Genomic DNA, 24,199 nt, shown 5'->3' on the forward strand with positions numbered 1-24,199 from the left:
TTTATAAGATCAATAGAAGTCCGAGTGTATTAATTAGTGACACTAACAATACTACTGGGTAGTTGTGTTTACCATTCCCTCCAAATATTGTTAGGATTTTCTCTAGTAATTACTTAGGAAACTTCAATACTTCTGAGCATATTTATATTCCAGAAGACTTCCTAACTTTCTCCTCTGAGAAAGCTCAGAATATGATAGGAAATTTCAGATATAATAAACAAATAGTAGGGCAAATCTTAATGAAGATAAACATTCATTGTGACCAATGTCCTCCAAAATTCTAATTTAAAATAATCCTGGAGACTGGCGAGGATGCAGAGAAAGGGGAACCCTCTTTCACTGCTGGTGGCATTGCAAACTGGTGCAGCCACTCTGGAGAACTGAATGGAGGTTCCTCAAAAAAAAAGAACTGTCCTATGATCCAGCAATTGCACCACTAGGTATTTACTCAAAGTCTACAAAAATACAGATTTGAAGGGGTACATGTATTCAATGTTTATAGCAACATTATCAACAGTAGCCAAACTATGGAGAGAGCCCAAATATCCATCGACTGATGAATGGATAAAAATACATATATATGTGTGTGTGTGTATATATGATATATACACATACACAATGGAATATCACTCAGCCATCAAAAGAATGAAATCTTGGCATTTGCAATGATGTGGATGGAGCCAGAATGTATTTTGCTAAGCAAAATAAGTCAATCAGAGAAAGACAAATACCATATGATTTCACTCATATGTGGAATTTAAGAAACAAAGAGATGAACATTTGGGAAGGTGAGAAAAAAGAGAAGAGAGGGAAAAACAAACCACAAGAGACTCTTAACAAAAGAGAACAAACGAGAGTTGATAGAGGGTGGTGGGTAGGAAGATGGGCTAGATGGGTGATGGGTATTAAGGAGGGCACTTGTGATGAGCACTGGGTATTGTATATAAGTGATGAATTACTGAATTCTACTCTTGAAACCAATAACCCACTGTATATTAACTAAAATTTAAATAAACAAAAAAAATGGAAATTGAATTGTGAAACAGAGATTTTTTCTTCTTTTAAATCATTGCTTACATTTTAAAATTCATATTAACAGAATAATGAAGGTTTGGTTACTTCTTTTTTTTTTATTAAATTTTTTTTAACGTTTATTTATTTTCGAGACAGGGAGAGACAGAGCATGAACAGGGGTGGGTCAGAGAGAGGGAGACACAGAATATGAAGCAGGCTCCAGGCTCTGAGCTGTCAGCACAGAGCCCAACGCGGGGCTAGAACTCACGGACCGCAAGATCATGACCTGAGCCGAAGTCAGCCGCCTAACCGACTGAGCCACCCAGGCGCCCCAAGGTTTGGTTACTTCTAAGTCACTGTAGTTATTTTATCCAAATTATATATCGTACCTGTAGCTATTTCTACAATAGCAAGTAATTAAAAAAATAAAATTATATTTTTCTGGACACTAAGTTAATAATCCCACAAAGTATTAGAATCAAGAGTATGGTAGGTCCCAGAAGTATTAAGTAATAACCCATCATGAGCACAATTACGAAGCAGGGTGGCAAGCATGTGCTACTGTGGTTTGTGTACCTCTCCACTGCACCTGGTGGGGTGGGCTAGTAAAACCTGAAATGCAGCCTATGTGCTGGCCTGGCATGAAGCTGTGCCTATTTCTTTAAATAGTAGTTGCCTTTGCTTCTCCAGGCCGAGTCTCTGGCTATCCCAGGAGCAGCAGTGAACTTTTTGTACCAGAGGTAACATACAAGGTCAGAGTAGCCCTGAAAGCAGGGGGTGGGGAGGGTGATAATAGAAGAAAATCGAGATACACCATCATTTCAACATTCAACCACCATCAAAGTGGTTAATAACAAATATATGTGTGCTTGCATGTGTGTGTGTGTATTTAACAAACTTTTATATAGATATATTGTGTGATTTCTTTTTTTGTAATGTTTATTTATTTATTTTTGACAGAGACAGAGAGAGAGAGAGAGAGAGAGAGAGAGAGAGAGAGAGAGAGCAAGCAGGGGAGGGGCAGAGAAAGGGAGACACAGAATCCAAAACAGGCTCCAGGCTCTGAGCTGTCAGCACAGAGCCCAATGCGAGGTAGAATCCATGAACTGCAAGATTATGACCTGAGTCGAAGTCTGACACCCAACCAACTGAGCCACCCAGGCGCCCCTATTGTGTGATTTCTTACTAGAATATTATTTCCTTGAGTTCAGGGAATATATCTGAATTATAATGGTAGCCTTTACAAGTCTGAGCTCAGATTTCAAAAAACAATAACTATATACATATATGAATCATATCTGTAAAGAAATATATTTTAGAATATGCATAACATATTTTCATAATACTGTTATAAACACATGATCTTTAATCTGTACACAAAAATCCAATCCTTAGAATGACAGCAATTATTATTTTGTTTGAATCTTGTTTGACATCTATGCAATATATACATATATAGTGACCTGATTATTTAAAACTTTGTTTGAATTCTTAGCTATTACATTAGGTAACAATGTTATCAGTGTTCATTATGCTTAAATCATACAAACTATCTTTAAAAAGAGAGAAATTTTGGGTTGCCTGGGAGGCTCAGTTGGTTCAGCATCTGACTTTGGCTCAGGTCATGATCTCACAGTTTGTGACTTGGAGCCAGCGTCGGGCTAGGTGCTGGTAGCTCGGAGCCTAGAGCCTGCTTTGGATTCTGTATTTGCCTCTCTCTCTGCCCCTCCCCCACTCCCTCTCCCTCTCTCTCTCTCTCTCTCTCTCTCTCTCTCTCTCTCTCTCTCTCAAAAATAAATAAAGATTAAAAAAAGTTTTTTAAAAAAAGGGAGTGGAGCACCTGGGTGGCTCAGTTAGTTAGGCATCCAACGTCCACTCAGGTCATCATCTCACCGTTTGTGGTTCAAGCCCCACATCTGGCTCTGTGCTGATAGCATGATCCAGATTCTGTGTCTCCTTCTCTCTCTGCCCCGTCTCCCGCTCACATTCTGTCTGTCTCTCTCAAAAATAAACATTTAAAAAAAATTTTTAAGAGAGAAGCATTAAAATATGGTTAGAATAAAAACATAGTTTGAAATAGACAAATCATATCCCATTTCTTAAATGATGTTTGATTTTTATACATTTCTTTCAGATTATATTAGCCAACAGTGATTGCATATTGCCAATAAAAAAAAGAATTTAAATTAACCTTGTCATCCCTATTCCAACTCACTCTTTGTTAGCATCTTGGGTTCAGTTTTTCTTTATTTTATTTCAAGTTTTTATTTAAATTCTAATTAGTTAATATATAGTGTAATATTGGTTTCAAGAGTAGAATTTAGTGATTTATCACTTACATACAACACCCAGTGTTCATCCCAACAAGTGTTCTCAATACCCTTCGTCCATTTAGCCCATCCCCCACCAACCTCCCCTCCATTAACCCTGTTAGTTCTTTATAGTTAGGAGTATCTTATACTTTGCTTTTTTCTTCCCCCTTCTCATATGTTCTTCTGTTTTGCTGCTTAAATTCCCCATATGAGAGAAATTATATAGTATTTGTCTTTTTCTGACTCACTTATTTCACTTAGCATGATACACTCTTGCTCCATCCACGTCATTGCAGATGGCAAGATTCTTTGAAGAGTAATACTCCATTGTAGATATATACCACAATTTCTTTATCCATTCATTAGTTGATGGACATGTGGGCTCCTTCCACAATTTGGCTATTGTTGATAGTGTTGCTATAAACATTGGTTATATGTGCCCCTTTGAATCAGTATTTTTGAGTCCTTTAGATCAATACCTAGTAATGCAATTGTTGGGTCATAAGGTAGTTCTATTTTTACCTTTTTGAGGAAACTCCATACTGTTTTCCATAGTGGCTGCACCAGTTTGCATTCCCACCAACAGTGAAAGAGGGTTTCCCTTTCTCCACATCCTCGCCAACATCTGTTATTTCCTGAGTTGTTCATTTTAGCGATTCTGACAGATGTGAAGTGGTGGTATCTCATTGTGGTTTTGATTTGTGGTTCCCTGATGATGAGTGATGCTGAGCATCTTTTCATGTATCTATTAGCCATCTGTTTTTTTTAATTAATTTATTTTTGAGATGATAGGGAGGTGCACAGAGAGAGAGGGAGACAGAGGACCTGAAGCGGGCTCTGCACTGACAGCAACCAGCCCAATGTGGGGTTCAAACTCACAAACCAGGAGATCACGACCTGAGCTGAAGTTGGACACTTAACTGAGCCACCCAGGCTTCCCAGTAGTCATCTGTATATCTTTTTGGAGTCACCTGTTCATGTCTTCTGCCCATTGTTCAACTGGATTATTTACTTTTTTGGGTGTTGAGTTTGATACATTCTTCATAGGTTTTAGATATTAACCCTTTATCTGATATGTCATTTGGAAAGATCTCCTCCAATTCTGTAGGTTGTCTTTTAGTTTTGTTGATTGCTTCCTTTGCTGTGCAGACGCGTTATATCTTGATGAAATTCCAACAGTTCATTTTTGCTTTTGTTTCCCTTGCCTCCAGAGACCTGTGTAGTAAGACATTGCTATGACCAAGGTCAAAGAGGTTGCTGACTTTGTACTCCTCTAGAATTTTGATGGTTTCCTGTCTTACATTTAGGTCTGTCATCCATTTTGAATTCATTTTTGTGTATGGTGCAAGAAAGTTGTCCACATTTATTCTTCTGCATGTTGCTGTCCAGTTTTCCCAAAACCATTTGTTGAAGAGACTTTTTTCCATTGGATAATGTTACCTGCTTTGTCAAAGATTAGTTGACCACACAGTAGTGGGTACATTTCTGGGTTTTCTAGTCTGTTCCATTGATTCATGTGTGACTGTTTTTATGCCAGTATTGATCACTGTCTTGATCACTACAGTTTTGTAATGTAGCTTGAGGTCCAGAATTGTGATGCCTTCAGCTTTGCCTTTCTTTTTCAAGAGTGGTTTGGCTATTCCTGGTCTTTTGTGGTTCTATCCAAATTTCAGGATTGTTTGCTCTAGCTTTGCAAAAAATGCTGGTGGTATTTTGATAGGGATTGTATTAAATATGTAGATTGCTTTGGGTTGTTTAGACATTTTAACAGTATTTGTTCTCCCAATTTATGAGACTGGAATGTATTTCTCTTTCTTTGTGTCACCTTCAGTATCTTTCATAGGCATTTTACAGTTTTCAGAATACAGATCTTTTACCTCTTTGGTTAGGTATATTCCTAGATATCTTGTGTTTTTTGGCGTAATTATAAATGGTATCTATTCCTCTTTCTGCTTCTTCATTATTGGTGTATCTAAATGCAACAGATTTGTTTGTTGATTTTATATCCTCTGACTTTGCGGAATTCGTGTATCAGTTCTAGCAACTTTTTGGTGGAATTTTTTAGGTTTTTTACATAGAGTATCATGTCATCTGCGAATAGTGAAAGTTTGACTTCTCCCTTGCCTATCCAAATGCTTTTATTGATTTTCTTGTCTCATTTCTGAGGCTAGGAATTCCAATGCTGTGTTAAGTAACAATGGTGAGAGTAGCCATCCCTATCTTGTTTCTGGCTGTAGGAAAAGCTCTCAGTTTTTCCCCATTGAGGATATTAGCTATGGGTCTTTTATATACAGAGTTTATGATATTGAGGCATGTTCCCTCTATCCCTACTTTGTTGAGGGTTTTTATCAGGAATGGATGCTGTATTTTGTCATATGCCTTTTCTACATCTATTGAGAAAATCATATGGATCTTATCTTTTCTTTTATTAATGTGATGTATCATGTTGATTCATTTGTGAATATCGAACCATTCCTGAAGCCTAGGAATAAATCCCAATTGATTGTGATGAATAATTCTTTTAATGTACTGTTGATTCAATCTGCTAGTATGTTGTTGAGAATTTTTGCATTCGTGTTCATCAGGGATATTGGCCTATAATTCTTTTTAGTGGGGACTTTGATTCTGAAATCAAGTGAAATCAATGTAATGCTGGCCTCATAGAATGAGTTTGGAAGTTATCCTTTTATTTCTTTTTTTTTTTTTTTTTTTTTTTTTTTTGGAACAGTTTGAGAAGAATAGGTACTGACACATCCTTAAATGTTTGGTAGAATTCCCCGGGGAAGTCATCTAGCCCTGGACTTTCATTTGTTGGGAGATTTTTGATTATTGATTCAATTTCTTTCCTGGTTGTGGGTCTATTCAAACTTTCTATTTCTTCCTGTTTTAGTTTTGGTCGTTTATATTTTTCTAGGAATTTGTCCATTTCTTCCAGTTTACCCAATTTATTGGCATATAATTTTCCATAATATTCTTTTATAATTGTATTTCTATGGTTTTGGTTGTGATTTCTCCTCGTTAATTTGTGATTTTATTTATTTGGGTCCTGTCTCTTTTCTTTTTGATAAGTCTTGCTAGAGGTTTATAAATTTTATTAATTCTTTCAGAGAACCAGCTCTTAGTTTCATTGATCTGGCCTACTGTTTTTTGTTTGTTTGTTTGTTTCTACTATCATTTCTTTCTTTAAAAAAAAATTGTTTATTTAGTTTTGAGAGAGGGAGATACAGAACTTGAAGAGGGCTCCAGGATCCATGCTGTCAGCTCAGAGCCCTACACAGGGCTCAAACCCACAACTGAGAAATCATAACGGGAGCCGATGTCAGACGCTCAACTGACTGAGCCACCCAGGTGCTGATAATATCACTTATTTCTGCTCAATCTTCATTACTTCCCTTATTCTTCTGACTTTAGGCTTTATTTGCTGTTCATTTTCTAGCTCCTTTATGTGTAAGCTTAGGTTGTGTATTTGAGATTTTTCTTGTTTCTTGAGGTAGGTCTGTATTGCTATATACTTCCCTCTTAGGACCACTTTTGCTGCACCTCAAAGGTTCGGACTGTCATATTTTCATTTTCATTTACTTCCATGCACTTTGTTTACATCTTCTGTAATTGGATATTTTTAACCTCCATGTATTTGTGGTATTTCCAAATTTTTTCTTTGTGATTGACTTCAAGTTTCATAGCATTGTGGTCTGAAAATATGCGTGGTATGATATCAACCTTTTTGTACGTTTTGAGGCCTGGTTTGCGACCCAGTATGTGATCTATTCTGGAGAATACTCCATGTGCACTCAAAAAGAATGTGTATTCTGCTGCTTCAGGATGAAATGTCCTGAATATATGTTAAGTGCATCTGGTCCAGTATGTCATTCACAGCCATTGTTTCTTTGTTGATCTTTTCCTTAATGGTCTGTACTTTGCTAAACTTTTGCTAAAAGTTCCCTATTATTATTGTGTTCTTATCAATGAGTTTATGTTTATTATTGATTTATATATTTGGGTGTTCCTAAACTAGGGGCATGAATATTTACAACGGTTAGATCTTCTTGTTGGATAGATCCCTTTATTATGATACAGTGCCCTTCTTCATCTCTTGCTACAGTCTTTGGTTTAAAAATCTAGTTTGTCTGATAAAAGTATGGCCACTCTTGCTTTCTTTTGACGTCCATTAGCACGATATATGGTTCTCCATCCTCTCACTTTCAATCTGGAGGTGTCTTTAGGTCTAAAATAAGTTCCTCATAGGCAACATATCAATGGGTCTTGTTTTTTGTTTTTGTTTTTTTACCCATTCTGATGCCCTATGTCTTTTCATTGGATCATTTAGTCCATTTGCCTGAGTGATTATTGATAGATAGGAATGGTGTGCCACTGTATTACCTGTCAAGATGCTGTTTCTGGAGATTCTCTCTGTTATTTTCTAGTCTTTGTTGCTTTTAGTCTTTCTTTCCCACTACAAGAGTCCCCTTTAGTATTTCTTGTAGGGCTGGTTTAGTGGTCATGGATTCTTTTAGTTTTTGTTTGTCTTAGAAATTCTTTATCTCTCTATTCTGAATCACAGCCTTGCTGAAAAGGTTTTCTTAGCTGTATATTTTTCCCATTCAGCATATTGAATATATCATGCCACTCCCTTCTGGCCTGCCAAGTTTCTGTAGAAAGATCTTATGTGTCTTCCCTTGTAGGTTAAGGACTCCTTTTCCCTTGCTGTTTTCAGGATTCTTTCCTTATCTTTTCATTTTGCAATTTTACTATGGTATGTCTTGGTTTGGGGCAGCTTTTGTTGATTTTGATGGGAGTTCTCTTTGCCTCTTGGATTTTGATGTCTGTTTCCTTCCCCAGATTAAGCAAGTTTTCACCTATAATTTGCTCAAATAAACCTTCTGCTGCCTTTTTCCTGTCTTCTTCTGGGACTCCTATGATATGACTGTTATTATGCCTTATTGAGTTGTTGAGTTCCCTAAGTCTACATTCATGAGCCAATATTTTTTGTTTTCCCTCTTCTTTTCAGCCCTCCTTTATGGAAAATTATTATTTTCCATCATTTTATCTTCTATATTACTTAGTCATTCCTCTGCTTCTTCCATCCTTGTTGTCAGTACATCCAGTTTGCTTTGCATCTCAGTTATAGCATTTTTTACTTTGGCCTAATATTTAGGTCTTATATTTCTGAAGTAAGGGACTCCCTAGGGTCTTCTATGGTTTTCTCAATCCCAACTACTAGTATCATTATCATTATTGTTTTAAATTATGATTAAGGCATGTTACTTATATCTGTTTTGATTAGATTCCTTCCCACAACTTCTTGTTCTTTCTTTTGGGATAAATTCCTCACTCTTGACATTTTGTCTAGATCTATGTCTTTTGTGTGTTAAAAAGTCTGTTATGTTTCTGCTCCTGAGAGTATAGCCTATATTAAGAAGAGGTCATATACTATCCAGGTCCTGGTGCTTCAGGAAGTGTTTTGGTGTATGCTGTATGCACTCTATTGTGTTTTGGCTGCTCTTTCCCTCAGATCAGTCTTCAGAGTTTCTCCTTGCCTGCAGAAGGAAGTGCTTGGACTTTGTTCAGTGTGTGGCAAGTTTTACCAGGCGTGTTTTGATCTGCTTGTTAAAAAGGGTTACATCCTATTTTTTGGTTGTTTATTTCAAAATGTTTTCTCTATGGATTAGAAGAATTAATGGGTCGTGGTTGCTGTGGGACACTGGGTTAGGGGCAGGTTTGCAAACAGAAATGAAAGAATAAGAATTTTGTAAAACTGAAAATCTGTATTTTGTATGCAAATGTTTGTTTGACATTATCTTTAAGAATTTCTCAAATCATTGATAGTTAAAGTAACATTTTATGGTGATATATTTTTTAAATATTATGTTTATGTTACCAAGGTTTTTTTTTTTTGTTTTTTTTTTTTTTTGCTCAAAACATGCACTGATGAAATATTTCCTATGATTAATTTCTCTCTGTGAAAACTCTAGGATATAAGATATAGTGTGTTTACAATCTTGGTACAGAGAGCTAATTTACTTTTTGGGGAGGTCAGGAATATTTAGTGTTTTAGAGAAATAGAGAGTGCCACTTCTGGTTGTCCCATCCATGTGCCACTTTCATTTCACCCATGCAGAATTTCCTACTCTAAAATCAGTATATAGATGCTATTTTATTTGTGATAATTCATTAATTTTTTGCCTCAGTAGCATTTCACAGAACCTCATTAGGAGGAGCTATTCTGTTATTGTGATATAAGCTGTTTGCCTAATATAATTATTTTTACACACGAAGAATATATTCTAGTCCTAATTTCTGAGAATAATACAGGCAATAGTTTTTCATTTATAATAAATATATTTAAGGAATTTATCATTATAATATGTTAACTCATTAATAGCCATATTTATATTTTTTGCATGAACTCTATTTGTGTGTGGTATTTAATTTTTTATATTCTAGTATTTAATGAAAGAGTCTATATTTATTTTATGGCAAATTATTATAAGTTGATAATCTTTGAGATGATAATTTTGCCTTTTCATAAAACAAAATGGGACATTTCATTGTTTTACTGTGCTATGTATCAACTTGCATAAGATGCAGCCATAACTTAAAAGCTGAAAAGAGTGAAACATGAAAATGTAGGTCTTGCATCTTCACATGGATTCTTTGATACTTTTTCAGTTTTATTCACAGTCATTTGTTATTCAGATATTGAGTTAACTTTTGTAGCATAAATATGCTGCCAATAGGAAATGATATATGTAATTGACCTTTTAAGAGATCTCAACAGAAATCTCAGGGCCTGGGTCAATTGCTTCTTCCTTTTTAAGAACCTGCTTCTATTACACATACTTTCTTATTCTCTTTATTCTAGTCATTTGAAATGTTCACCACAGATTTTCTAGATAAATATTTTCACATTGCTTCTCACAGAGTGAAAAAAAAAAACTTTCAACAAAAACTTTCTTTTTTTTTTTTAAGCTGAGAAATAATCTTTAAGAGATTACTTGAAAATTGCCTCTAACATATTTATCCAATTACATTACTCATATAATTTTTAATCCATGTGTTGGGTCTTCCATAATCCATTCTATAATTCATGTTTGTTACATTTATACTCTTTTTTTTTTAGTCTTTTAACTTTGTCTCACATTATGGGGTATTTTTCTTTATAGGACTAGACTACATATCATTGATTTAGTTTTTTTTTTTTTTTCACTTGAATTCTGCTCTTTACTGCAAAATTAGTATTTAGTTAGTATTGTTTTATCCTTTTGTTAAATTTTAACAACAGGTTTATCAGGTTCCCTATGCATAGTTTCAGTTACTTTACAGGTGTTATGTCTTTAAAATGATATCTATGATTCAACAGTATTTTAAAAAGAAATTCTCTCTATATGTGATAAATAATTTCCAAGTATATTCTCCTCTTGTAAAACTAACCTCTAAGCTTTAGTGCTTTCAAAATCTAAAATTTTATTCAGAGAATATTTACATCTTTTCTAAAGAAAGAAACTGTAACATGGAGAACTATGACCAAGGCTCAAAGTATGTAGAAACATTTTTTTTTTAAAAAGGATAGAAAGAAAGAAAAGAAAAAAGGAAGGAAGGAAAGAAGAGATTGAATGAGAAATATTAACAAATCTAAACATGGAAAAAGAACACTTAAGAGGAATATATATGGCTGTGAAGTATTTAAATAATAAATATCTGTTACATTCTAGTTGTCATCACTAATGATTATTGCTTAATTATGTAATAAAAATAATACATATTTGAAGAAGAAATTTTTATTTTTGTATCTGGCATATTCAGTATAGACAGGCTTGCTGAATAACCCTTTTAGTTAAAATAAGGGAAGAAAGAAACTAAACTAAAAACATCAGTTGGAATGCCATACCAAATCATTTACTACAGCTAGCTCCTGATCATCATAGTAATTTGAGGAGCCATTACTCAAGGATAAACAGCATTATCATGTCTGTTAAAAGTATTTGGAAAGCTAATCATTAGATTATTGAATAGGTCATTTAAGTTATAGGTTATTTCAAAATTAAATCTAAAACTTATAACTATAGTATCTTTTTATACAGTAATAACTAAATAATCTTTGTAAATTTTGTAAAATAAGACAATTCTTTGCCATTATTTTAAAATATGCATACATGATTTCTAAATTATCTATGTATATATATCTGTATCTCTGATAAAACATATGTGTATACAAAATTTTAGAGAAATATATAATAAATAGATTTAGATGCATAGGACGTAGCCTATGCTTATACCAGATACAAATTAAGGACTAAACTCAGATCCCAAACCCATTATAAACCAAGTCATCTTGAACAAGTTAGGTCACCATACTACACCTCAGTTTTTACATCAATACATAGGTATAACAATGGTATCTAACTCACAAGGTTGTTGTGAAATTACAATGCTTAATATGAATAATTTTGTTTAGAAAAAGTGGTTTTTTGCCGTTAATTTCTTTTTTAAGTTATAATAAATATACTCTGCTATATTTGATGTAATAAGTTAAATCCATTAATATACAATTGTTATTATTTTTAAAAATATATTTATTTATTTTGAGAGAGAGAAAGCATGCATGCAATCAAGGGAGGGACAGAGAGAGAAGGAAAGAGAGAATCCCAAGCAGGCTCCACACTGACCACACCAACATGGGGCTTGAACTTGTGAACCATGAGATTATGATATGAGCCAAAATCAAGAGTCTGACGCTTGACCAACTGAGCCACTCAAGCATCCCAATAATAGTTACTATTTTTAAGAGTACTAAATTTAATCTAAATAAATGCATTAAGTTTATCAATGTTCTTATAACTTTTACAAAATATATTCCTCACTCCAGTCTTCAAGTGCTATAGACTACCAATTCATAAAATAGTCATGATTATTTAACAGGCAAAAAACAAAAATGATAACCATAATACATGTTTTTTTTTCTTATAGAAAATGCTAGCTAATTTTACATAAGAGTTGGAATGATTACTATGATAACCCACAGTAATTCTGACATTTGTACTTGAAAAGATGAGAAATCCTTTCCAATTCAGCACTTCAGAAAAACAATAGGAACTAATGGACTTGTTATTTAAAAAATAGTCACAATGCAGTAATATGGGCATTTGGACAATCATATTTATTTAAAATATTCATCATTTTTCAAAGTTTGAGTTAGAGTCAAACATTAAAAATCATAAGCACGTAAAAATAAGTCCTTTGTTCTAAATCTGACTTATTATTCAGCAATACATGACCTTAAAATATGTTATCCCCAAAAATGAACCTCAATACACTTTCTAATTGACTTTACATTCCTAAAACACACAAAAAATAATGTAATAGAATATCTACAGTCACTGAACACAAGATATAGTGTAGTATATCATTTTAAAACTCAATCTATTATTCCAGCAATTCAAATTTATAAAAAACGTCTTCAATATATTATTCTTGGAAGCCAACAATTCTTTTATGTTTTTTAGTACTAGAAACTTACTGCATACATTTATTTTAAAAAATATTGCCAGGTTATCTGGTCATATTTTAATTAACATGCCCAAATTCTAAGGAATGTGTTATTCTTTTGAAATAATTAAATTCCTATTTTTCTTAGTAAAGCAAATAAATTATATTACACAAGGAACAGCAGAAAGACATAGTCGTGGAGGAATATTTCTATTGAAAACTTAAATGTATGACAGGGGCTCAGATTAGTTGCTGTCAGAAATGGAGAACCATTATATAAAGGTAAATATGGAAGACTGCTAAGATGCTACCTCTTGCCTGGTGCTTCTGAACTTAAGTTATTATGCAAAGTGATACATGTCCTTTAGAACCCTGGCAAAGCAATCTCACAGTAAGGAATAAACTTCATGTCCTTCTCTAAAGCTACTTGATTATGGGAATTTGAATTTCCTTAGAGAAAACACATTTTCTCTTTCTTTGTTTATATTCTTTGAAACTCCTAGGTATGTTGAAATATTCTCTGTAAAGCACAGAATATTACACAAACAAACAAACATACAAAAAACCCAAAGGAAATAAAAGGCTAAAAGGCACAGATAATTACTGCGCAATCACATATACATAACACAGATATTTTAACTATTAGTTGAATAAATACCATAATCAGAAGGAATATTTAGCCTCCTATTCCTGTTGAATAAAAAGTTGATACTTACAGATTTTACAAATTAGAAAATTTATATATTTTTTATACAAAAGTATATTATCTCAGCATAAAATTTGACTTTCCATACCAATAAATCAGAACAAATTAATTTATGACAGCATGATATACTTGCCTTGAACTTTTAATTCTTTTCTCTTGGTAAATAGATGACTTTTTAATTGAAGAGAGTAATTAGTGATTGATAATTGAAGAATAATTTAAAAATTATTGCCATTATTTGAAACACTCCTGAGCAGGAAAATAGGTATGGAAAGTCAAATGTTTTATCAATACTGCTTATCCAAAGTTCATAAAACTTTGTGGTATATGTTAACATGGAATTTCCTCAAAGACATAAAATCTCTCATATACCTTGTATATCATCTTTAGAAGTGGGCATGGTTCTAATGAATTGAAAAAGGGGACCTGTGGGGTATAACAGAATCCCTGAATGGGAGAATATGATCTCACGGAACTGGCCCAGGTGGTCATAAAGGCATTACTAGCTCATTTCAAGGTCCCAGTGGATGAGATTTATTCACCCATGTGTTCACTGAAGTACTCATTCATATACTTATTCTTACAACAAATGTCCATGGTGATTCTATGGTACGACATGCACTGCTATAATCCAAGGCAAGAAAGCAGACAAAGTCTTGCTACAGATAGAACACAGTCACCAAAGTAATAAGCATTAATATATGGCAATGTGATTTATTGTGAAAATGAAACTGTAAAATAATAGCATTTTGTGCAATATAACTACTAGACATGAAGGTTAAGACTTAACAGCCTGAGGAAATGGCACTAGAGCTGGGGCCTGAATGAAAGGAGAGAGCCATACAAAGATCTGGTGGAAGATGTCCCAGGCAGAAGGGACTCCAAGTACAGTGTACTTAGTAGGAAGACTCCTGGCATATTGGTAGAACACAAAGAAAATACATATGACTGAGGTTGTACAATATGTGGTTAGTGTTAAGTGTATCGGTAAACAATTTGGAGATTTTATCTGGAGAGAGTGATTTTTCAAAAGATCCCCAAAAGTTAACTTTAAGCCTGTATCACTTACCATTATTCCAGGGGCTTGACGGATATTAAAGTGTATCTCAAAAATCCCTCTCGAGAGTTACTATTATTATTTGGGGGTGAAAAAAATGGAAGTTCTGAAAGATTAAGAAATTTTCCCCCAAACTGCACCTTTTGTAAATGGCATGGTATAAACTTCACAGTCTGCATCCAAAGTCTGCATGTATAACCACTCCACTATGCTTCATTCTTTTAAGTTTTACAATGGTCACCTAAAGGCTATATGAAGAATTTATTATAGGGATATAAAAGTAGAAACACGGTGTTGTGTGCCGAATGTTTGTGTCCCCCAAATTCATATGTGGAAGCCCTAGTCTCCATTGTGATGGCATTTGGAAGTGGGACCTTTGAGAAGTAATTAGATCAAGAGCATAGAAGCCAGAAATGAACCCACAACTATTTGGTCAACTAATCTTTGACAAAGCAGGAAAGAACATCCGATGGAAAAAAAGTCTCTTCAACAAATGGTGTTGGGAAAACTTGACAGCAACATGCAGAAGAATGAAACTGGACCACTGTCTTATACCATACATAAAAATAAATTCAAAATGGATGACAGACCTAAATGTGAGCCAGGAAACCATCAAAATTCTAGAGAAGTACAAAGTCAGCAACCTTTTTGACCTTAGCCATAGCAACCTCTTACTAGGCAGGTTTCTGGAGGCAAGGGAAATAAAAGCAGAAATGAACTATTGGGACTTCATCAAGATAGGAAGTTTCTGCACAGCAAAGGAAGCAATCACAAAACTAAAAGGTAACCTACAGAATGGGAAGAGATCTTTGCAAATGACATATCAGATAAAAGACTAGTATTTAAAATCTATACAGAATGTATCAAACTCAACAGCCAAAAAAGTAGATAACCCAGTTAAACAATGGGCAGAAGATATGAACAGACATTACTTGAAAGAAAACATACAGATGGCTAACAGACACATGAAAAGATGTTCAGCATCACTCATCATCAGAGAAACACAAATCAAAACCACAATAAGATACCACTGCACACCTGTCAGAATGACTAAAATGAACAAGTCAGGAAACAACAGATTTGGTGAGGATGTGGAGAAAGGGGAACCCTCTTTCACTGTTGGTAGGAATGCAAACTGGTGCAGCCACTGTGGAAAACAGTATGGAAGTTCCTCAAACAGGTAAAAATAGAACTACACTATGACTCAGCAATTGCACTATGAGGTATTTATCCAAAGAATACAAAAATACTGATCTGAAGGGGCATGTATACCCCAATGTTTATAGCAGCACTATCAACAAGAGCCAAATTATGGAAAAAGCCCAAATGTCCATCAACTGATAAATGAATAAATAAGAGGTTTTATATATATATATATATATATATATATATATATATATACACACACACACATACACACACACACACATATATATATATACACATACACACACACACACACACACACAGACTCAGCCATCAAAAGAATGAAATCTTGCCATCTGCAATAACGTGGATGGAGCGAGTGTATCATGCTAAATGAAATAAGTCAGTCAGAGAAAGATAAATACTACATGATTTCACCCATACATGGGGTAAAGAAACAAAAAAGATGAACACAGGAGAAGGGAATAAAAATAAGATAAAAACAGAGAGGGAGGCAAACCGTAAGAGACTCTTAATTAAAGAGAACAAATTGAATGCTGCTGGAGGGGAGATGGGTGGGGGCATGGGCTAAATGACTGATGGACATTAAAGAGGGTACTTGTTGGGATGAGCATTGGGTGTTATATGTAAGTGATGCATCACTAAATTCTACTCCTGAAACCAATATTACACTGTATGTTAACTAACTTGAATTTAAATAAAATCTCAGAAGAGAAAAAAAAGAGTATGGAGCTCTTATAAGTGAGATTGGTGCCCTTGTAAAAAAAAGACATGAGAGATGATCTCTTCGGTCATGTGAGGTTATAGAGAGAAAGCAGCTGTCTACCAGCTAGGAAGCTGGCCTTCACTAGACACCTAATCTGCTGGCACTTTTACCTTGGACTTCTCAGCCTCCATAACTGTGAGAAACAAAAATGTGTTATCAATGTGTTATTAATGTGTTATTATAATGTGTTATTATTTAAGCACCCCAGTCTATGGTATTTTGTTATAGCAGCCTGAGAAGACTAAGACACAAGGTTGCTAGTCTTAGATGGTAGATGCTGGTCTTGAAGTCATCCCATATTTTAGAATAAAATATTGCTAGGATTGCTAGGTTGTTGTAATAATTTTGGCTTATAAAATGAACAGAGTATTCAAGGAAATCTCTTGTTTTGGGGCTTACGCAAGAAATTACATGGTATTTACCAGCAGGGAAGTACTGGGGTATGTGTGGATGCAGAAATGATTTTATTTCAGACATGCTCAATTTCAGGTGCATTTCATGTATCTTAGTGGAAATGTCAAGTCAGTCATGGACATAGGGCCCTGATATCATCAGCATACTGATTGAGACTAAATTCATGGTAGTAGAAGGGATTGCCTAGAAAGTAAAAAGACAAGGACTGAGTCTCACTCAAGAAATATTTAGACATTACTCTGAAATGGAAGACACAGTAAAGTCAACAGAGAGGTTTAGGCATAGGAAGCAAAACAAAATAGTATGATATTATTAGACACAAAGGAAGATACTGTTTGGGAAGATGAAGTGGTCCCCGAAGAAGAAGACTGTCTGAAACTGGAATAAAATATATATCAAGAAGCATGATAAAGTTTGGTTTGATTGGGAAGAAACATTTCAGTCTACCAGATAAGGTGAAAGTGAATACAGAATAACATATGGACAGAATGGATCATGAGAAGGCAAAGACATGAATTATAATTGCTTATTATAATAATTTTCACCATAAATTTGGTGGCCAAAGGGAATGTAAAATAATGTGAAATTGAGAAAATATTTTTTAAGAAAAATATCAAAGTATGTTGGCTAGAATAGATTCCCAGAGGGATAAATTTAGTAGAGAAGGGGAAATTAATGATTAAGATAGGACATATGTTGGAGAGAAGTCCTTGAGTAATCAGTTCTTAAAAATCCATTTTTAAAAATAATAGCAGTTAACTAAAAAGTGGTAGTAGAAAAGGATAAGCATTATGTAGGAAAAATATGTTCACAAGGCTTAAAACATGAAGTGCCTAACCTGACACATAATTAAAACCATGTAGATTTAATTTTAAGAACTTTACCTAAGGAGGAAAGTTCAAAAGTTTGATAATAATGTTAGCATGGGTGAGAGGAAATATATATAAACACACTGTGCAAGCTTAAACTAGTGAAGAATCAGTGGGCAGCAAATCATCAATATCTCTCTAAGTGTAATACCTCTTTTTTTTTTTTCAGAAATTTTACTTTTAGAAATTTTAGCTTTGGAGGAAGTTTTTATATTTATTTTTTTTTTGGCCTAACCTTTTAACATATTGGGGTATAGTTATCTCTTTTTGCATTAAAAAATATCTGCAAAGTATTAAAAACAGAACTATCATATGATCCAGCAATACAACTTCTGAATTATTTAGCCCCCAAAATTGAAATCAGGACCTGGAAAAGATACCAGCACTCCGACATTTACTTTAGCACTATTCGCAATAGCCAAGATGTGAAAACAACCTAAATGTCCACCAAGGGTGAATGAATAAAGATAAAATGGCGCGTGCGCGTGCGCGCACACACACACACACACACACACACACACACACACACACACACACACACAGCATTATTCAGCCTTATAAAAGAAGAAAATCCTGTGACAGCATGGATAAACCTTGGAAATACTCTAAGGAAAATAAGATAGTCACAAAAGGACAAATACTGCATAATTCCTTTCACATGCAATTGTCTAAAATAGCCATATTCATACAATCAGAGAGAGAATGGTGGATTGGGGCTTGGAGAGACAAGGGGAAACAGGAATTTGCTAATCAACTGACATAAATTTCAAACATGCAAGAAGATCTAGAGATCTAGAGATCTCTGGTAAAACATTGTATCAATAGTTAACAATACTGTATAATACACTTAGCATTTTGTTAAGAGGGTAGAGTTCTTATCACAATAACATTTTAAAAATAGTTATAAAAATGCATTGCCTCTCTAGAAAAAACAAATGCCACAAAGCAAATGCAACACAACCATTTGGAAAGAAAGGGTGTCTGGTGTTAATTCCATCTTGGTGACATTTAGATGGAGGACAAATAGATGAATGGGTGGATGGCTGAATAGAAAAACAGGCTTCTTATATATTATGATCATGCTATTTTTAATATGCTGTATTTATTGTTTTATGTGGTAATAATTTCCCCATGTCAATTAAGTATTTATCAGAAGATAATATTTATGGTTAAATTATATTTCAGCCAACAGATGTACCATAAATTATTTCATGCCTTTGAGGTGAAAAATAAACTTTGCCAAATATCATTCCAGGTAGATTATGCAAATCTAAAATTCCACTAGCTTCATAAAAACGACTGTTTTACTGTAAATAAGCCAAGTGGAGAGTTATGATTTTCAAGGGAGCTCTAAACTTGGGAGATTGGGAATAAAAAGTAATAGCACATTGTTGCTATAATTTGATTTTCAAAATTACTATTTAGTTTAACATTTTCTCAGAAGATCATTTTTTGACACTGGTTTTGGAACAACCTTTTCCCTTTTTCTTAACAATTTATTGTCTCTCATTTATTATAGACCCAATATTTATTAATAATCATTTTATTTTTATAATTTTGATTTTTTGTATTTTTATTTAAAATTTTTTTTGATGTTTATTTATTTTTGAGAGAGAGAGAGATAGAGCATGAGCAGGGGCGGGTCAGACAGAGAGGGAGGCACAGAACCTGAAGCAGGCTCCAGGTTCTGAGTTGTCAGCACAGAGCCCAATGTGGTGCTTCAACCCACGAACCGTGAGATCATGACCCTAGCAGAAGTCAGATGCTTAACTGACTGAGCCACCCACGCACTCCATGAAAATAACTGATTTTATAAATAATGTTTATATTTTATTGTACTGCTTCATAAAATATATGTAATATTTTTAAAACATTTATATACCATGATTATCAATATTTTCTTTTTTCAATTTATTTAATGCCTAGTCTGTCTACCCTTTAATATTCTGAAATCAGCTATGTGTTCAATTGACCTATCAATTCTTAGCCCATTGAGATTTCATAGCAAATAATTTTTCTCTAGATTATCTTGCTTTATTTTTTTCATTTTTAAGAACTGTATTATTATTATTATTTTATTGTTAAGGTATCCACTTCTATGACTGTCATGCAGCCCAGACTGGGCTAACAGTGATGAGTGCTTGAGGTAAGTGCACCCCAGTTTGGACTTTCTGGTTATAATCTCTGTCTTCTCTCTCTACCTCTATTGAAAACCCAGACTCACGAGGTCTCAATTCCTGCTCTCCTAATCCTGAAGATGCCAAAGCCAACTATGTTGGAAGGTTTTTCAGAGGAGACTACTTTGTTTTCCCACTTGAGGCAGATAGCAACCCCAAACCATAGACAGGTTGGGACCTGCACAGACCTCAGTGATCTTACTTGTTTTAAATATAGATATTAGGGGAGCCTGGGTGGCTCAGTCGGTTAAGCATCTGACTCTTGGTTTCAGCTCAGATCATGGTCTCATGGTTTGTGGGTTCAGGCCCCTCACTGGGCTCTGCGCTGACAGTGTGGAACCTGCTTGGGAGTCTCTCTCTCTCTCCCTCTCTCTCTCTGCTCCTCCCCCACTCTCTCTCTCAAAATAAATAACTTGAAAATAAATAAATACATAAATATAGAAATTAACAAGTAAGCTTCATTATACAAAAAAAGTCCCCAAGGACTTAATTTTCAAAGAGCAAGTAGAAAAGAAAAAATCCCCTTCCCGATACATATGAAGAAATAGATAATATTTCACAAGTGGTGTGTCTTCCCTGAAAATGTGCATATTTCAGAAAAATAAACCACTTAACAAAAAAATTAAGGACAAAATGATAATGATATAGGCAGGAATGAGAGATAATAGATGAGAGAGATTTGAGAGAGTGAATACAAAACGAACTAAAGTTAATACAAATTAACATTGTGCCATTTGAAATGTAAGAGCTGTGGTAAAGTGAAAATATTCCCAAGGGTCAATGAAATGAAATCAGAACACAAGCCAAATGATGTAGTCACATAACATCTGGACATGCTCCAGTGAAAGCTTAAACACTTCTTCAAATTCTCATTTGTGTGGCAATATTGACTGGTTTCATAGCCATTTTAATAAGGCAATTGGATCTACTCTTTCAGTGACCTTCCCTACAATGTGCATGAGGGATTACTGCATTTGAGAACTGACAGGGCATTTTAAATGAATTTGGACTTTGGTTTTGCTAAATATGTAAATATCCTATGATTTCTGACTGGTGTGCACACATTATTCTCAAGTATATGTGATTTTGAATTGAGTTCCTCTGCAATTAATCTAACACAGTAACACTGACCATAAACTCATTGTCTTCTAGTGAGAGTCTAGCCCCTAATAAAATATAGAATCAAATACCATGCTGTCAGTCTAACATATTTCTCTAATGTCTTGAATTCATATAGTTACTTAGAAATATTTTAATTTATTTTATTCCATAATAAATCATTACTGAATATATTAATGAGACACAGAGGGTAGGAAAAATGATACTATCATAGATTAGGAACAAAATCTCAAAGATATTAAACAGCTTGCCTTATTTGAAATAGCTAAAAAGGAAAGGATCAATAATGATATCCACGTCCTCTAGCATTTAATCTCACCTTTTAAGAAATGAATTCACTGTTTTACCTGTGCTTAAAACTTTTAATTGCCCTTAGAAAGTATAATTATTATTATTATAAGAATAATATCTAACAGAATAGATCTTTATCATGATATACAAAGATCTTTATGATCTGCCTTATGGCTGATTGCCCACCTTTATTATTTATCATTTCCACCCATTTGCCAGTCATACTCTATTCTCCAGTTGTGCTGAGCAACTGACCATACTGCTTTATATCTCTTTAGGCTACAACAGGTTCCTACTCTCCTTCAGACTCTTCAAACTTCTTTAGCTCTTTATTAATGATTTTTAATATCTAGATTAAATATGAACTCTAATACAAAACCTTCATTGCTCTCTCCTAGCAAAGTCTGAATTCGGATCACTACCCTTTTCCCCATAGCATCTTATGGAATCTATTAATATTTAGGGAGCACTATGATATTTATTAAAATATTTTAATCACAGCTGGGTTTATTGTTAGGTCAATAAGAGTTATGTTTCATGACTCCTTTCTTTTAGAGGAATTTTTTCAGGGAACTTTTAGTGGATCCTGGAAATGTATCTGCACAGTATTTTAAAACAAGATCCAACGGAGTAGAGTGAGTCATTGAACTGAGCCCAATATTCTTCATGCTGCTTTTCCTCTTGGAGAATCTGTCAACTCTTGTCCTACAAACTGTGGAAGACAGCTGCTAATATGCAGAATAGACCACACGAGTAACCACAGTCACATGGAAATTAAACATGACACTCCATGCTTTCTAGGGTCCTTAGACATAAAGATCCAAAATCTTGGATAGAACAAAGAAGCAGAGAAGTGAGCCAGGTACTTGGATTGCTCGTGTAGACATTTGCTAAATCTTCAGCTTTGAAGGACATGAGGTGGAAAGCCAACTAAAAAGTGAAAGGAAAAAAAAATAAAGCAGAATTTTTAGCAATCATATGTTGCTAAGGAAACAAAAATTAGAGTTCAGGATTATGAAAGGAGGGTGGTCCTAAACATAAACAAAAAATTAAATAAATAAGTAAGAAAATAAAACACAAAAAGTTAGGACCCTACAGGGAAATATTTAAGAAGTGCAAACGAACCAGAGATAGACCAAACTTTATAAAGTTTACAAAGTTTCTATGATACAAAAAGAAGTCTTTAGAATAAGGTGACCCACTCCTCTGTTGCTTGGTAGAAGATAGGATTGGGAGAATATTTCAACCAAAGTTTTATATATGTATATTTTTTCATACACAATATTTTTCATTCATTCAAGAATTTCAAGACTTATTAGGCATGCCAAGAGAAGACCAAGGTATGAAAGACAATGCTACCAAGATTCAAACTTGCACAAGATATCGAAGTTATAAATATCAGACTTAAAAATAAGTGATTAAATTATTCAAAATAGTGGAAAATTGGAGATTATCACCAGTGATTAGAAATTGATAAAAATGAATCAAATAGATATTATAGAATTGAAAAATATAATAAATTAAGATGCATCTAACAGAAGAATGGTCACATCAGACAAAAATTTTATTATACTGTAAGTGTATCAGCAGAAGATAACCAGATAGAGAAACAAAGAGGAAAAAGAATGAAGAAAAAAGCCCAAGTGCAACTTACAACTGTGAGTAACTGGAACATAATTCTACTAGGGTGCTTAGCACATGGAGAAAATAAATTCTTCAGAGCCACTCAAGCAAAGATTCTCAATGATATTGGCCCATCCTTCTCCAAATGCATTTCTTACTATTTAAAGAAGGGAATATGCCTTAGTCTCACTGCTTGAACCTGGTCAGCAATAGGGTTTATATATAATAAATCCATTCCATTAACCCCACCTCTTTGACTCATTTGACCTCTTAATGAGTATTCTGTGAAAATATGCAGTGGAATGGTTAGGAAAACTTTTCAGTTGGTAGACTTCATGTTTTAAAATTCTTACTTGGTATTTACCACTTTCACAATCTCAGAAACTTACTTAGTAATCTCTGTGCATCTCAGCTTTCTCACATATATATAAAAGAAAGTAATAAAGCCCATATCAAATCGGTTTGAGAAGGAGAAATTAAGTTAATACTTGCAAAGTGGTTAGAACAATTACCTGCACATATTAAGTGTTCAATACATCTGTATTATCATTATCATTTTTATCTTTTTAGCTGCATTGCTAAGCAAAAAGTTTAGAATCTAAATAATATAATAGCAAGGATATATATACTTATATATTTATTATATATATACTTATACTATTATATATATAATAGTAAGGATACACGATATATATATATATATATATATATATATATATATATATATATATATATATATATATAGTACTAATTACATCTAGGCATTTTCCTAAATACTGTATTAACACATGTAAGTCTCATAACAACTCAGAGATGACTAACTCAAGCATTTGTTTCCATAGTCCATGGCAATAAGCGTAACAGTGAGTAAAGAGTAAAGAACAGTAAGGAATACTGCTCATAATATGTTTGTAGAAATGAAGAGAATTTAATGGGATTACTTGTCTATGAATGATCATAAAAAAGAGCATATCAGTGTTTGGAAACATAAATGTACTGGTAACAAAAGTGAATAGGTACAAAACTGTGGACTAATTCATTTAAATTTGTTAATGCTACCAGAAAGCCTTTTTACATGATATAGATTTTTGGTGGTTGCATGGTAGCATCATTTCCCAATAGGACACATTTATTATATATAAATTCAATAAAGGTATGTTACATGCAATGGGCATATGTACAGAGATGCCCCAAATAA

General features: G+C 33.9%; 1 long non-coding RNA gene across 1 annotated transcript in view; it reads right to left on the reverse strand.

The window, feature by feature from the left end:
- LOC122230509 overlaps positions 1-24,199 on the reverse strand; it is a 106,989-nt gene that overhangs the window by 82,407 nt on the left and 383 nt on the right. The gene's annotated exons all lie outside the window — the stretch shown is intronic.

Source organism: Panthera tigris, chromosome C2 (genome assembly GCF_018350195.1).
Source record: "Panthera tigris isolate Pti1 chromosome C2, P.tigris_Pti1_mat1.1, whole genome shotgun sequence".
NCBI lineage: Eukaryota > Metazoa > Chordata > Mammalia > Carnivora > Felidae > Panthera > Panthera tigris.